Source organism: Heterocephalus glaber, unplaced genomic scaffold (genome assembly GCF_053883595.1).
Source record: "Heterocephalus glaber isolate CG9 unplaced genomic scaffold, H.glaber_assembly_v1.0 deba00001732, whole genome shotgun sequence".
Lineage (NCBI taxonomy): Eukaryota > Metazoa > Chordata > Mammalia > Rodentia > Bathyergidae > Heterocephalus > Heterocephalus glaber.
Genome location: NW_028258443.1, coordinates 1,859,579 through 1,875,005, shown reverse-complemented (window position 1 = coordinate 1,875,005; position 15,427 = coordinate 1,859,579). Strand labels below are relative to the sequence as shown.

General features: G+C 33.3%; 1 protein-coding gene across 2 annotated transcripts in view; it reads left to right on the top strand.

Moving 5' to 3' along the window:
• Window positions 1-15,427, top strand: part of Htr2c (5-hydroxytryptamine receptor 2C) — a 259,004-nt gene that overhangs the window by 3,327 nt on the left and 240,250 nt on the right. The window contains exon 1 of one of the 2 annotated variants that reach the window (XM_087199900.1): window positions 12,969-13,156. The exons of the other annotated variant lie outside the window; for it this stretch is intronic. The gene's annotated coding sequence lies outside the window, so the exon portion shown is untranslated. Of the gene's footprint in view, window positions 1-12,968; window positions 13,157-15,427 lie in introns of those variants that run through there. 2 annotated transcript variants of the gene reach the window in all.

Sequence of the window (15,427 nt, the reverse complement as noted above, 5' to 3'; positions counted from 1 at the left end):
TGTTCTATTTATTTCTTTCAAGTAAAAGGCATCCCTCTCTAACTAAAGGAAACTCAGACATTGAAATAAAATTTGGGGTTGAGATTATTAGTAACCAACATTAAGTATCTCCAGTCTCCAGCTGCTCTTGTTAAATTGTTCAAGGCTTGAGACTGAAGAAGACTGCAATTTGCTAAATGCTGCTGCAAAATAGTTAAGTTCCAGGTCCTAAAAGTCTTCCGATTCTCCATGCTATTTGGCTGGTATCATTATGGAATCTTTTACCACCTCACTTATATAGCATTGAAGTAAATGAAGATGCACAGCACATATATGGAGATTATTTTAGTACAGCATCTGGTAAACTGTAATATTGTCTAGTGGAAGAGATTCTTAATTATAGCCCATTAACTATTAAATATAGCCCATTAAATATAGCCCATTAGCCTGGGCAGCCATAAGCAAACTAGGAAACTTGACCATAAATTGCGGTTAATAAGATACTGTAATATAATAATATATAGTAATGTATTAACCTTATCTAATTGTTGCAAAACAGATGCATATAAAGCTGTTTCAAAATTTTACATTGTTGCACAAAGCAATATTTCACATTACTCAAGGACCTGAGTTCAGTCCCTGGTACCAAAAAAAAAAATTATATTACTGTTTGCCACTGTTCCAGAATGCCTAGTAATTTTGTCTATATATTGTAGTATTTAACCTCAGAAAGAGTCCGGGGATTTAGCTCAGTGGCACTGCGCCGGCCTCGAAAGCAATCCCTGGTACCGAAAAAAAAGAAGAAGAAATAACCAATCGCAGCCTAATGAGTGTTCATTTGATATCTCCATGGCTGCTGTTCATCAAAACATTTTAAGAAGATATCACATAATGTGACACTGCTACAAAACAACCTAGTAATGTCCATTTTAGACAAATAACATTGAAACCAACCACAAGGTTAAATTGCATTATCACTTAACCAGTCATTAGCGGATTTAATTTTAAAATGCACCTTTAGGAACTCTTCAAAAAGCACTTCTGACATTTTAATTCCCAAGTGACATAATAAAAACAGGATTTCAAATAAGATGTACACAAGCTACAATCTTAATTCTGCTTTTATCTCCCTCTACCCAGCATTTCCACTTCATCCTTCTGTTGATTGCTCCTTTCAGCTGTGACTAAGACTGTGCCATCTACAATTCCTAAGATAAATGTTTGTTACCACATTATATATTTAGGTGGCATTTGATACTGTCTACCTCAATAATTAGAGTTAACCTGATTTATAGATTAAATGATCTAATTTGTGAAGCACTAGAAAGGCCTCTTGGCCCCCAAACCAGTAGCCTTCATGGTTTTCTGTGGCACTTTAAATTCTACATTTGGAAATTTCCTTCTTTAATTTTAGTCATTTTATTCACTGCATACAAAAACTTACATAAAGAGGTAACACGTTATTATTGCTCATTAACAACAAAGCATCAGAAAGCATGGTTATCAGAAAGCCTTTAGAACTGTGTTGTTCAATATAACAGCCATCAATCCTGTGTGGGTGTTTATATTTATTCAAGTCAACTACAAATTTAGTTCCTCATTTTAACTACTGGCAACATAAATAAGGACAGTGAAGACATAGCCCATCTTTACCACTGCAGAAAGTTTCACTGGACAACAATGTAAGAAAAAGTAGGGAACAGTGTTTATTTCACTGAACATTTCCTCCACCTCCTCATCTTAACCAAAACCTTGTGTTCTCCAGAGAAGCTTTTTTACTTTCTGACAGACCTTTCAATTGGAGAAATTTTTTTCCCCCTCTATCCCTCCCCACCTCACAAATTGTATTACACCTCCCTATATATGAAAGGCCTAAACCTGTGATTGAAACTCTCCTACTTCCTTTTTTAAAAAACTGCCAAGATGGAGCTGGGGATTTAGCTTAGTCATTCTGCCACCTGCCTTGCAAGCTCAAGGACCCGAGTTCGATCCCCAGCACCAAAAAAACAAAACAAAAAAAACTGCCAAGCACTGGACATGACTCCTTTACTTATTATAAATAGTCCTCTATTGAAACTTGCACCAGTCCAAACTTTCTTTTTTGTCTCAGTTGTTTATACCCTCATTAAAATCTTTGACACCAGTCGATTACTGATCATTTTTTATTTTGCCATTCTCAGGGACCTAAGTATTTTGAAAGATTGCTGAATAAAAATCTTGCCTCATAACTTTCACCTCTTATTTTCCAGTGTCCTCAGCTTCAGGCCCTTGGCTACACCAGAAATGCATCAATTTCTAAAAGTCTACCTTGAGAAATGCTACTCTCAGGTTATGACTTCCAGCTTCTTTATCTCCTCCTTCTCCCTTCCTTTATACCTGCTCTTTGATCTCAAGATTTCTACAGCCCTTGTCTTGGCTTCACTTCCTGTTCTTCCTAGTGTGATCCCTATGTCAGTCGTATCGATATTTTTTGTCATCACCCAGAATGCACACCCCTCAATGCTTTTCTACTGCTCCCACCTTATTCCTCCTCTATTTAAGATTAATGCACCCTATTTTCTACTTTGATTGCTAAACCTTAATGGAGAGAAACTAACAACACTAGACACTGTTATCTCCAATCCCAGCAATCTTTTCTGTGCCTTTAATCAGTTCCCTGTCCTATATCCCTAGACTCCATTTTTGCAACTTGTCTCAACTTCTGTATTCCACTCCCACATCTGCTACTCAGCAGTCTGACTTGAACACTACAGAGAAAATAGAAGGAAGTGTGCAAGGTCTCCAACTTCTTAATACAACCAAGGGTACTCAACTGAGTTTCAGTTTAAATGAATTTGTAATCACATCCTTAATCACTGATACACTTACTTAATATTCCCTTAACTTTATGGGGAAAACCCATCCTCCTCAGGTCTTTGAGGGAAGAGAAAAACTATTCAACTGTTATAATTCGGCCAAAAATTTTATCATGTCTTTGCAAAAGAAATATGCTCCAGGGATTTTAAAACATATCCTTAAACATGTTCATATCCATTTTGAGTATAAAATGACACTACTAGAAAGTTGGAGCAAAAGAGCTGATGCTATTACTCCTACTCTTTTTCTGATACTCTAGTTTTATACTATGAATAAATATTAAAATGTATATCTAATGCTAAGAATAAGTGAAGTGGTGACTTTACACTTGTGCAAATGATGGTCTCAACACATTTTTTTTCTTTTTTTGGTACCAATGATCAAACTCAGGACTTTGTGCTTGCGAGGCAGGTGCAGTGCCACTAAGCTAAATCCCCAGCCTGGTCTCAACACATTTTGAAAGGTTATTAAAATAGTCAAAGCTATTATTAAAATTATATTAAATTCAGGGCCGAGGATTTAGCTCAGTGGTTCTGTCGCCTGACTCACAAGCACAAGGTCCCGAGTTCGATCCCTGGTACCAAAAAAAAAGATAGATATATATAAAATTATAGTAAATTCAAAAAATTATATTAAATTCTTTTTTTTTTTTTTTTTTTTGGTACCAGGGATTGAACTCGGGTCCTTGTGCTTGCGTAGCAGGCGTTGAAATATTAAATTCTAATAAATTAAAATAAAGCTTTCCTTCTGACTCATTGTTCCATTCAATATCTTATCCTTGTTCCCCATTCTATTTTCAACCACACTCCTTTTAATATCAAAGTACACAGAACTTTTAATGTCTGGTATGTAGAACAATTTCAAAAACATGTAGATGGTTAGCAATGGCCATTTCATCTGCCCCGAGTTCCCAAACATGTTTCTCCTTAGGTCAGTAAGAATAAGATATGCTCCGATAAACAAGAATGGAGTACATGTCTGATCAAAGGAGTGAGCAATAGAGAAAACAGAGCAAAGTTCAAGGCCTTTGGGAGCAACATGAACTAGTATACATACTAGGTAGTTAGCAGAGCCTTGAGAGAAGAAGAGGGATCTACAAAAAACAAAGCAGCTTGATTGGGAGAGGCAGGAAAGGTGAGCATTCAGATTTGAATTACTATTTTTTTTCAGGTTTGAATTAGTATTAATGACAGTGTGTGTGGTGGGGTCAATAAAAAAATTTAAAACTCAAAACAAAACACCATTGAAACCAAAGACACTGCCACCTAATTTCTAAAGAATAAATAGGGTTTTATCATTTTATTTTTATAAAAACCAATTTCTTTATAGTCATTAATAACTGCCTAGGAGTAAATGTAACATGTTCACATGTTTTTATAAGTGTATTTTAAACTTGTATGTCTCCCATTTTAGCTCAGCAATCAAAACTCAATGCTTTTCAGATACAGCTCCTATAATCAAAGCAAGAAGAATTGCCCAAGTTAGCAAGCAAGTAATTATTCTTAATAAGAGAGAATGAAGGGTGATAATAATAACCATTACTCATTGAAAATTACCATACCACACACATTTCTAAGAGGTTTACATGTATTCATATAAGCTTCACAACTACCCCATGTTACTACTACCATCCACAGTGTGCAGACAGGGAAACTGTGACACACAAAAAGAGTTAAATTATGTGTTCGACTTAAATGAACAAACTCAAGCTTAAAAGCAGGCAGTTTTGATTCCAGAGGCTACACTATTAAGCAATTAACTGTGTTGTCCCTGTTTAGGAATTAGATACCTTCTTTAATACTATAACACTAGTCTTTCAACAGAACAGATTTATATGTGACTGTGAGGATATTATTATCGACAGTGTCCATTAACTCTTAATGCACTGCTTGGCAAGGCAGTAAGACAGACATGTAACATTTCATCTGGAGAGTCAGTTATCAATTAAAATGTGGAGCAAATGAGATAGTATTGTTATTGCTGAAAGGATGAAGGACACGTTGAGTGTACACAGGAGTTACACTATAGAGACTGCCGTGAAATCCTAACCTTAATGCCATAAAATACAGAGATACCTGGACAGGGGCAGATGTTGCTTCACTCAGACTCATAGGTGTGTGTGTTTTGTGATATTTGTGCTAACCACAAAGACCAATCATGTTTGATCATATATATAAGGTTACCTGCTTGAAATTCAAACAGAACTCATGAGAATCTGAGACTAGAAGGGCAGAAGGTTTATTGAAAATTATTTATCTTGCATCAGAGAAGTTTGAAGTGTTTCATCCTATATGCCATGTATTACCTTTAACCCTGGAATCAGGGAAAACAGCTTGATAACTCTGATTTGGAAAAGAGTGCTCTGAAAAGATTTTCAGTTTACTGATCTGAGCCCAGGTACAGAGTACAATACTTAACCTAAAGATCATGCAGAGGGAAAAGAAAACTTTGAAAAGTTCTGTATGATTAAAGCTTTTTTTAAGCTCATTATTAAAAAATCAAGGGCGGGGGATTTAGCTCAGTGGTTCCAGGGCCTGTCTCTCAAGCGCAAGGTCCGGAGTTTGATCCCCGGTACCAAAAAAAAAAAAAAAAAAAAAAAAAAAATCAAAACTAAACCAATTACTTCTACTTACTACTTCAATTTTTAAAAGATATAAAAACTGTGCTTTGTGATTCCAAAATAATTTATTGTTAGAAATAATGGAGCAAGATTGGAGAAGTTCAGTTCTGTGGGGTGTAGCTCCCTGTCCCAGGTTTTCCTAATTTCTGCTTGTTCTTGCATGAAGTGTTTGTAACTAGCCCACATATATGACGAACTCCTTGTACATAGTAAGTAATCAAATGTTGATTGATTGTATTGCTACTCCTAGGAACCTAAGTCCCAGTGGTTAAAGATTAAAGAAGAAAAAGGAAGAGCAAAAATAGGGGATTTTTTTTAGCACACTTGCACATATAAGAACTCAAGGCATCTAACAATTACAGTTTTCTCTGAAATTATTTCCAACATATTGTAAGAAAATTAAAAAATACAAATCTGGGCCTGGGATTTAGCTCAGTGGCACCACGCCTGCCTCCCAAGTGCAAGGTCCTGAGTTCCATCCTCGGTACCAAAAAAAAAAAGTACAAATCTTAAATTAGTTTAGCTAAAGTTGGGCTGAGGATTTAGCTCAGTGGTTTTGCTGCCTGCTGTGCAAGCTCAAGGACCCGAGTTTGATCCCTGGTACAAAAAAAAAATATTGCTAAAGCTTAACTGTAATATACCCAGTTTTGTTTTCCTTTTCACAGTAAAATACATGTTGTGTATATATACACATATAACATTCATATACACACATATAAATATATAGCCACAATGTGGAACTCATCCTAAACACTGATCACATCCTCTCCATTAGTCTGTAGTCAATAGAGTGATCTCTTTCATGCATACACTGTATATATATTATATACACATATATAATTCCCTCTATTTAATCTTCAACTACTAAATTCAAAGGTCACTCATTTTATGGTATAGGTTGATTGCTCATCATGAAGCTGAACAATTCCTAAATGCCTTTGCAGTGAATTAGTTTGTAAAAAAAGAGCTTTATTTCCTAAATTTTATGTTATAGGAATTCAGAAGTCACTATTAATGAATTGCTTTGAAAGACAAAACCATGAATCTGCAAGGATTTTGTAATCATATACAGTTATGATTAGTGGTATGCTTTGTAGCTTATAAGTACATTGCATTGTTTGGTTTGTACATAACATTGTTTGGTTAGTCATTGACTCTCAGAAGTTTAATAGCTCCATGTCTTATATTTTCAAATATATTCTAAAATAGATTCAGAGAAATTGATGACTTTAATTCTTGGTGGAAGCAAATAAGAAAGGTTCAGCATTTCTCCAACAAATATTTTTTCTTTTTAATTTTTATTTTTATTAGTACATGTTTGCAGCACATAATGATTACATTCATTGTGGGGAGTCGATACATGTACATAACACATCTTGATTCTTTTTACTTTCCCTTCCTCTTCCCTTCCTACCTATCTCTATCTCTTGGTCCCCTTCCCATTTGCAAAAGAGCTACACTGTTTCCTATTATCTGACAAATATTTTTTAAACCGCATCTTTTTTTTTTTTTTTTTTTTTTCCGGTACCGGGGATCGAACTCAGGACCTTGAGCTTGCAAGACAGGCACTGGAACCGCTAAGCTAAATCCCCAGCCCTTAAACCACATCTTAAGAAATGAACTAGTCTTTCAATAGATTCATTTCTTTAGTCCTTTATTATGCTTCTGTGTCTACTTTTAAAAATCACTGTGCAAATGGGAAAGAAGCAATGACATATGGTGGAATTATATGCCCAAAAGGCTACTTATTGGTACTATGACTCTCACTCTCCAAAATCTTAAGTTAGCAAGCGTGGATTCATTAGTTGGGAGGATTATTATCCTCTTCTCATAGAAAAGACATCTATTTCAATTGTTCTCTACTTCTCCAAAGCCTAAACCAATTTTCTAATCTTTATGTAATCTACAAAATTCACTATCCATATTTATCTTCTAGATTATTTAACTATAATGTGAAGATGAATAGAAAACCTGTAAAAATTTTAGTAATCGTTTGTTAAAGGCCTAGTCTTTTCTTTGATGCTAAGTAGGTGATAAACATATTACATAATACTTCCCTAAGAAACTAAAAATTATTACGCGGAAAGGACAATTCAATAGAATAATATAGTTTTATAATTTATGATATTGGTGACATTGATTTCTCTCTTTCCTACTCTCCCACTCAGAATAAATGAAGAAAAATAAGCTAATCACTTGTTTAACTTGAGCCTCAGTTTCCACAACCTTAAAATGAGCTGCTCTATTAGATAATGTTTCTGTTATAGATCCTTCAAACTGACCTCTTCGTTATAAACAAATACAGAATACAGAAACCACTAAGGTTAAATTATTTAATGCCCTGATGTTGCAAATATAAACACAATTTATATAAATTAAGTATTCATATATAATGATATATTATTGTATATGATTTATTATATACTAATATATTAGTTCATATATTAAATTGGGAAAAAATATGGAAAAAATACCACAAATTGAGCCAGGGATACAGCTCAGTGGCACTGTGCCTGCCTGGCAACAGGAAGGTCCTGAGTTCAGTCCTCAAAAGAACAACAAAAAACTACCACAAATCTTACCATTGTGATAAAAATAAAACACTTAAAACCTGGGCCGGGGATTTAGCTCAGTAGTTCCGCCGCCTGCCTTGCAAGCACAAGGGCCTGAGTTCAATCCCCGGTACCAAAAAAAACAAAAAAAACCACTTAAAACCTAAGAAGATAATACATTGCTATAAAGCAATTTTATTTTCTTTACCTTATATTACATTAACTCTCAATTCAATCCATTTATACATCTTCAGAATTATTTTTGAAAAATGTTATTCACTTGTACCACTTTTTTCATTTCCATTATTATTATAGACTCTTATCACTAATTCACAGCTCACTTCAGGCAACTCCCCATCCCATGTTTGAGCTGTACTCATTCCTCACTCCCATGACAATGCACAAATAAAGCTGCCCAACTCTTACACAGAACTTATAGAAGGTTAATAGTAATGAGATGCCAAAGTAGTTCTCAAATGCCAAAATGGAACAAAGGGACCATATGGTGGGTTATGAAATAATGAGCTTCAGGTAATGGTCATTGGGAAATGACTGCAGACAGATTCTTGTGCCTACTTCAGGGAAAAATGTACTGTTTCAATTGGAAGGAACAGGGAAGAAAGGTATTGTGCAAACTATAAAGCCAAGAAACAATGCTTAAAATTCAAATATGTTTTGACTTTATATGTGCAATCTGAAAAGCATTAGTGGCCATATATTTTAAAATTAGCTAGTTACTCTTTTTTTTTTTTTTTTGGTTCCAGGGATTGAACTCAGGACCTTGCGCCTTCGAGGCAGGCGGTAGAACCACTGAGCTAAATCCCTGGCCCCTAAAATTAGCTAGTTACAATCACATACATAAGAAAACCAGAATGTCAATTTCAATTATTAAAGAAAATAGGCATTTTTGGCACATTTTCCCTGACACTTACCGTATTGTATTGTATTGTATTGTATTGTATTGTATTATTATTCTTTGATTTCTAAGTTAGAGTTCAAATTTCAGTGCCTTCTGTCTGGCAGTCATGGTGTTAAAGAATTTATATGTACTTTTTGAGCCTTATCTTTCCTACCAGACTATAAATTCACACAAAGACAGTTTTATTCATGTTTATAATCCTAACTAGCTTTTGCACATATCATTGCACATTGCTGGGTCTTTCAATATTCATTTGCAGAATAATTAATATATAAAAATAGACAGAACCAGGAATTTAGCTCAGCAGCACAGTGGCTGCCTGGCAAGTGCAAGGCCTTGAGTTCAATTCCAGTACAAAACAAACAAACAAAAACACAAGCACCATGGAAAAGGTTTTTATATTGCAAATTTAGAGTTAAACGACCTGGATTCTAGTTTTTATGAGTCTCTACACTCTTTTCTGTTAAAGGAGTAAACCATGTTCAGTAGTAGAGCATTTTCCTTGCATGTATGGGGAGGGGGGGTAAATGTCAATCAGACTGGATGATTACTAAGATTGTTATAAGTGCTACAACTGGAGGTAAAAAGAATGGAAAATGATCAAGATAAAAATATATATATATATATATATCTGTGTGTGTGTGTGGATATATATTTGGGATATATATATAATAAGATATAAATATCTCCAATTTTCTTCTGTACTATGGGTAAAAATAGTTTTCCTTAAGATATGGAAATGTTACTAAAGAATAATTATGATTAGTTTTCAATAGAATTTTTCTTTCAGTACTAGAGATTGAACCCAGAGCTTCATACATTTCTCAACAGAATATTTAACAAGATTTCTACCCATCTTGAATGGTGAACATAACATGATAGATATATTATTTTGAAGAAGAGAAAGAGAATGGTTTAAAATATTTTCTAAATTTTAAAGTGTTTTATAAATATACAGTAGTTGAAAAATTAAAATCTAAGTGGATCAAAAGGTTTTACAAGACTGTCTGACACAAAAGCAATGCAAAAAATACAAACAACGCCTGTAACTCATACACAATTCAACCTATACACATAGAAAACTATTTTGAGGGGATATTTATATTTTATTGTTAAAATAGTTGCATTATGTTAATTCCTATAGTTATATATGCTTCATGAAGTGTAAAAACATATAGTAGTTAGAAAATTCCAAATTTCTTGATTTTGCTACTTATTTGTTAACATGCATATACTTTTGTGCTTTATCCAACATCTATTTTGTATTATCATTTAGCTTCTTTAATTTTTTTTAAAATTTTGCTATTTGCTACTATAGATTTTTTTCAGCTGAACAGTTATTCTTATATTCTCTTCCCTGCTATTTTCCTCTCATTTATCTTATTTTCTAACAAAGGTAACAATTTAGGTGAAAGTGCTTAATAATATAATCACAGAACACATTTATTATTAACATATCTATTTTTTACATTTTAACAAAATTTACATTTGTAGACATTTTAGAATTTTTGTGTATCTCATTTTTTCTCATTTGATTTTTAATTATTATAAAATAATTAAGATTAGTATTATTACATGGATCATATAAATGAAAAAAACAAGGGTATATATGAAACACTTAAATGCTTATCCATGGTCACACAGTTAATTATATAGCCAGATTCATACAAATGAAGATTCATACTTTCTCTTTCAAGATGCCATAGTATTTCCAGTACTCCCCCATCCCTTCATATCATGGTTATTTAGTTCCAGAGAACATTAGAAGTATACAAATAAATAATGCAATTAAGAAATTATAGAGACTAGGGATGTAGCTCAATGATAGAGATCCCTTGCCTAACATGAGCAAGGCCCTGGGTTCCATTCTCAGCACCAAACTATACTCTGGGATATTTTTTTTTTCCTACAGAGAAGCAAACATTCAGTTGAATATGGTCAAGGTTCAAATAAACATAGGCTGATTGATGAACAGTATGATACTGATGGAAACCTTAAAAAAAAATCCAAATCACTTTTATAGATAAAATTGGAACCTGTACTTTAGCCAAGCAGCATTTCTTGATAGTCAATCAAGCTCTGTTTGATTTCCCCTTCAAATTTTTAAGAGTGTTTCAACTTAGTATGATTTTTTTCTTCTACTTGTATAACTATCAGATCCTTCCCTGTTCACATATACTGCGATATCCAGGGCACAGGTAACAGAGACTATCTTCTATGTTTCAAAAATTAATGTCCAATATTTATATTTAATGTAAACATTGCTGCTTTACCCACATATACAGTGCATTACAAAGATTTAAATCTAAGGTATATAATATTAAATCATATACTTAAAAAACACTGTGCAAGTGAGTAAGATGGCAATGTTCACAATAAATGCAAGTGTTGGAAAAGACTATTTTCAGGAGAAAACTAATATAAAGTAGTGAGGTTCTTCATTTAAAAAGAGTGAATTATTTTATCTCAAAATCAGGTTTTAGTGAAGAATTTTAAGTAGGAGCTCATTGATATCTTACTGAATATTAGTGCTGTCAATTCTTAATTTGTGACTGAGCTGCATGATTAGAAATTGCCTTAGCCTTTTAATATAAAGTATTCTTAGATTTAATTGGATACACAGGCTATTACTCTATAAAGGCTTCAAAATACAAAGAAATCTGTCAACAAATATTCATCCAGTGGCCTTTAATTACATTTCATATGATCTTTTTTGCTCCTGTATTGGGACCTTTGTTTTAGGAGTATTCAACTTCCTGATTTTGTATTCAGAACTCCTTTGAGTTCTTTGGTGGTAACCCAAGATGGTAGAAAGGAAAAAAGGAGAGGTCATTTATAGCTTGTTCATCACTTCTATAAGTGTTCCCTTTTGATTTCTAATTACTCTTCCCTGAAAATAATATTTAGAAACCTTATCACCATGTTAATAGATATAAAGCTGTATCATTTATGTTGGCATAAAATGTTTTCAAAGGAATTATTCAAAGTTCTGTCCACAGATCTTAACCTGTGGCACTCAAGCTTGCTGTTGATTTGAGAAATCATTTGAGAAATCATGTAGATTTCCATCATCATCATCACTGAAGAAATATATTTGAAGCTTAATTATAACTCACTTGGTAAAAATATGGAAGAGAATATGGGATTTGTTCTTAGACTCACAGAACTATCAAGCTAGGTTTTAATGAATATTTTCTGTGTGGTAAGATTTCTATCATTGAGGAGCTTATACAAGATAAAATATAATGGGCCAGGGATTTAGCTCAGTTGTGCCACCGCCTGCCTCTCAAATTCAAGGTCCTGAGTTCGATCCCAGGTACCAAAAAAAGAAAAAATATATATATAATATTATATATACAGGAAACAAAAATCAAGACATTATATAATGAACTACTAAATTGTGTGCATATACAAATGAAGAAAGAAAAACAATTAAGGGATTTTTTTTGTGGGAGGCATAGGTAGGAAGTGAAATGGAGGCTAAGGACAACTATGGTTTGAGTTGACACAAAGAAAGGACAACGTTCCAAAAAGCTGTAGGACATTCATGTTTTGCAGTCTGCAAAAGGTTAAATAGGAAGTAGTCTACCTGGGAAGTGTGAGGCCATAAGTTTGATTTCTGGTACTATAAAAAAAAAAGATTCTGGTGAGACATGCACCAGCAGGTGTTTTTGAAGATCTGAAAATATGATATTGGATCTCTGGTTTTCCTTGGAGTTAAATAAATTTCAAACAATTCATGATATGCTAATTCAGCTGAATTTCAAAACTTTGCAAGCAAGAGAAGGTTGTAGTAGAAAAAGAACAGAGGTCTAATGATTAAGCATTGATTATTTAAAGCTTTGGGGGAATGTTTATGAATCATATTTATCTTGGAATTTTTAAAATACATCCTTTCTAAGTTTTTTCTCTAGGTTTATATATCATTGCATTCAATAATTATTAAAATTCTGCTCTGTGCAAGATATTTGACTGAGGACTTCAGGGTCTTTCTACCTACTTTTTTTTTTTTTGGTACTTGGGATTGAACTCGGGTCCTTGCGTTTGCTCAGCAGGTGGGAAAACCACTGATCTAAATCCCCTGCCCTTTTTTTTTTTTTTTGTACAGGGATCTAACTCAGGACCTTTTGCTTGTGAAGCAGGCGTTGGCACCACTGAGCTAAATCACCAGCCCCAGGGCCTTTCTAGAAGAGGACATAATTCTTCTGATCTCCAGTAGTTTGGAGTCTGGTCAGTAGACAGAGATCCATTATGAGTTCTACATAAAGGTTTTGGCAGAAAAATTTCACCATTTTACTTATAGGAAATTCAGAAAGTACAGTAGATAGAAACAATGTTATATGGGATGAAAATCCTGATATTGCTCCAAAGCTCTAAATCCCTAAGAAGTAATATGAATTTGAATCACTTCTCTCAGGTGCCATTTTCACAAACACTTATAAACATAGTAACCTATTCTTTCACTAAATCACAGAGCTTTTCATATGGATAAGACTTGCAAAAATTTTTAAAAGAAAATCTCAATCTTGTTCTTATTTATTTATTTTTGTTATTTATTTTAAAATAAATTTATTTTTAAAATTTGAAAAACATTTTATTTTAAAGGGTGAATTGTTACATATTTGGAGTTACTTTTTACTGGTAATTTAAATGGTTATGTAGGATAAAAGATTGGGAATTGGGAACTGGTGTGGTGGTACACACCTGTAATCCCAAAACTGAGAAGTTGAGGCAGGAGGCTCCCAAGTTCCAGCCCAGTCTGGACAATTTAGTAACTTAGCACAACCTTTTCTCAAAAGAGAAGTGGAGGAGTCTGAGGATGGAGCTCAATATGAAAGCCCTGGCTTCAGTCCCGAGTACCTTAAAAAGTGGGAATTATGGCAAACTTTTGCATTTAAGCACTTAAATCTAAAATCTGTAGCCTTTTCACCCAAGGTTTGAATTTTTAAACTATATTTTTATTAATGTCTATTAATTTTACTAAATATAGAATTTTACTGTGGTATTTTGATACATGCATATATTTTGATGGTAGCCATCTCTTATAACTTTATTTTAAAAATAAATCAGCAAGGGCTGGGAATTTAGCTCAGTAGCGCCACGCCTGCCTCGCAAGCACAAGGTCCTCAGTTTGAGCCCCAGTACCAAAAAAAAAAAAAAATCAGCAATCAAGAATTGAGCATCTTCCGTGTGTCTAACAATGCATTAGGTTATTTAAATGATGCAAATAGATATAATAAGGTAGGAGTTGTAAATTATTTGTTCTTAGTAAGCCCTTAGATATCTGAATTATATTTTGGCTTATGTTATAGGTAATTAAATACTGAGTTGTAGATTAGACTCCCTACTAAAATCAATTGTCTGAATATCATGTGACTGTAATTTCTCAATGTCAACAAAGCTATTCATTTTTATTAGATTATTTTTAAGAATATCACCAAAGCACTTTATAACTCCTAAATGCATGGATGATAATATGAAAACAAAGACACATTAAGTACTAATATACTAATAAAGCAATAGAACTAAAGTATACTGATTACATTTGTAAGTGTCAACATTGCTTACATTTTAAAAATGGCTGAATTTAAGGTTAGAGAGGGTCCCTAACTCACTTCTGCCCACACAGCTAATTGTTATTAAAGCTACACAAAAAACCCAAATCTTATAACTATGAAATCAGGTTCTTTTCCACCATGGGTCCACAGTTTCTTAAAGGCTATGTTACATATTAAATTAAAGCTTTCAAAAATTTGACTACATCATACTGTCCTTGAGAATCATGTCATGCTTTAATAAATTCACAATGAGCAAAGTACATTTGCATTTTTGGCTTCAAAAATAGAAAGTACAATTATATGAACACACTCAAGACTGTAACTTTTATTCTTACTGACATATAGGAATAGAGAAGATATATATATAATATATATATATTATATATATATTATATATATGTCTCACAATGGCAGAGAAAAAAATGTAAAAGGCACATAAGAGTATCTTTTAAGGTTTAAATGAGATGACTGACCAGTTGTCAGGCCATGCACACTTATTTATATTAACTTTTATTTCTTAATTTGTTTGAGAAACTGAAGTCTGAAACTGCTCAAGGCTGGATGCTTCCTTTCTATAAATTATGTCTCTTAAAATGTACAAATGTAAGCATGAGTCACTAGCTACAGAATTCCAGCTTGAATCCATTATGTCATTTTTATAGGGAAACAAACCAGTGACCTTCGTGTGGTTTTAAGGACAGTGACTCTGAACTACAGAGTATGTGAGAGATGAAATCATAACATGAACAATCAAAAGAGCTCAATGGAATTATCTAAAAGGTAAAAAAATAAAGTCTAATTTATAGAATTAAATCTAGTTATTTCTGTGACTTTTTTCATTATGCACTTATCTGTGCACCTTGCACATAGTGGATTGGTTTGACACTAAACTGAAACAATCACATATTTCCCTATCAGATTGTAAATAGGTAACTCTCACTTA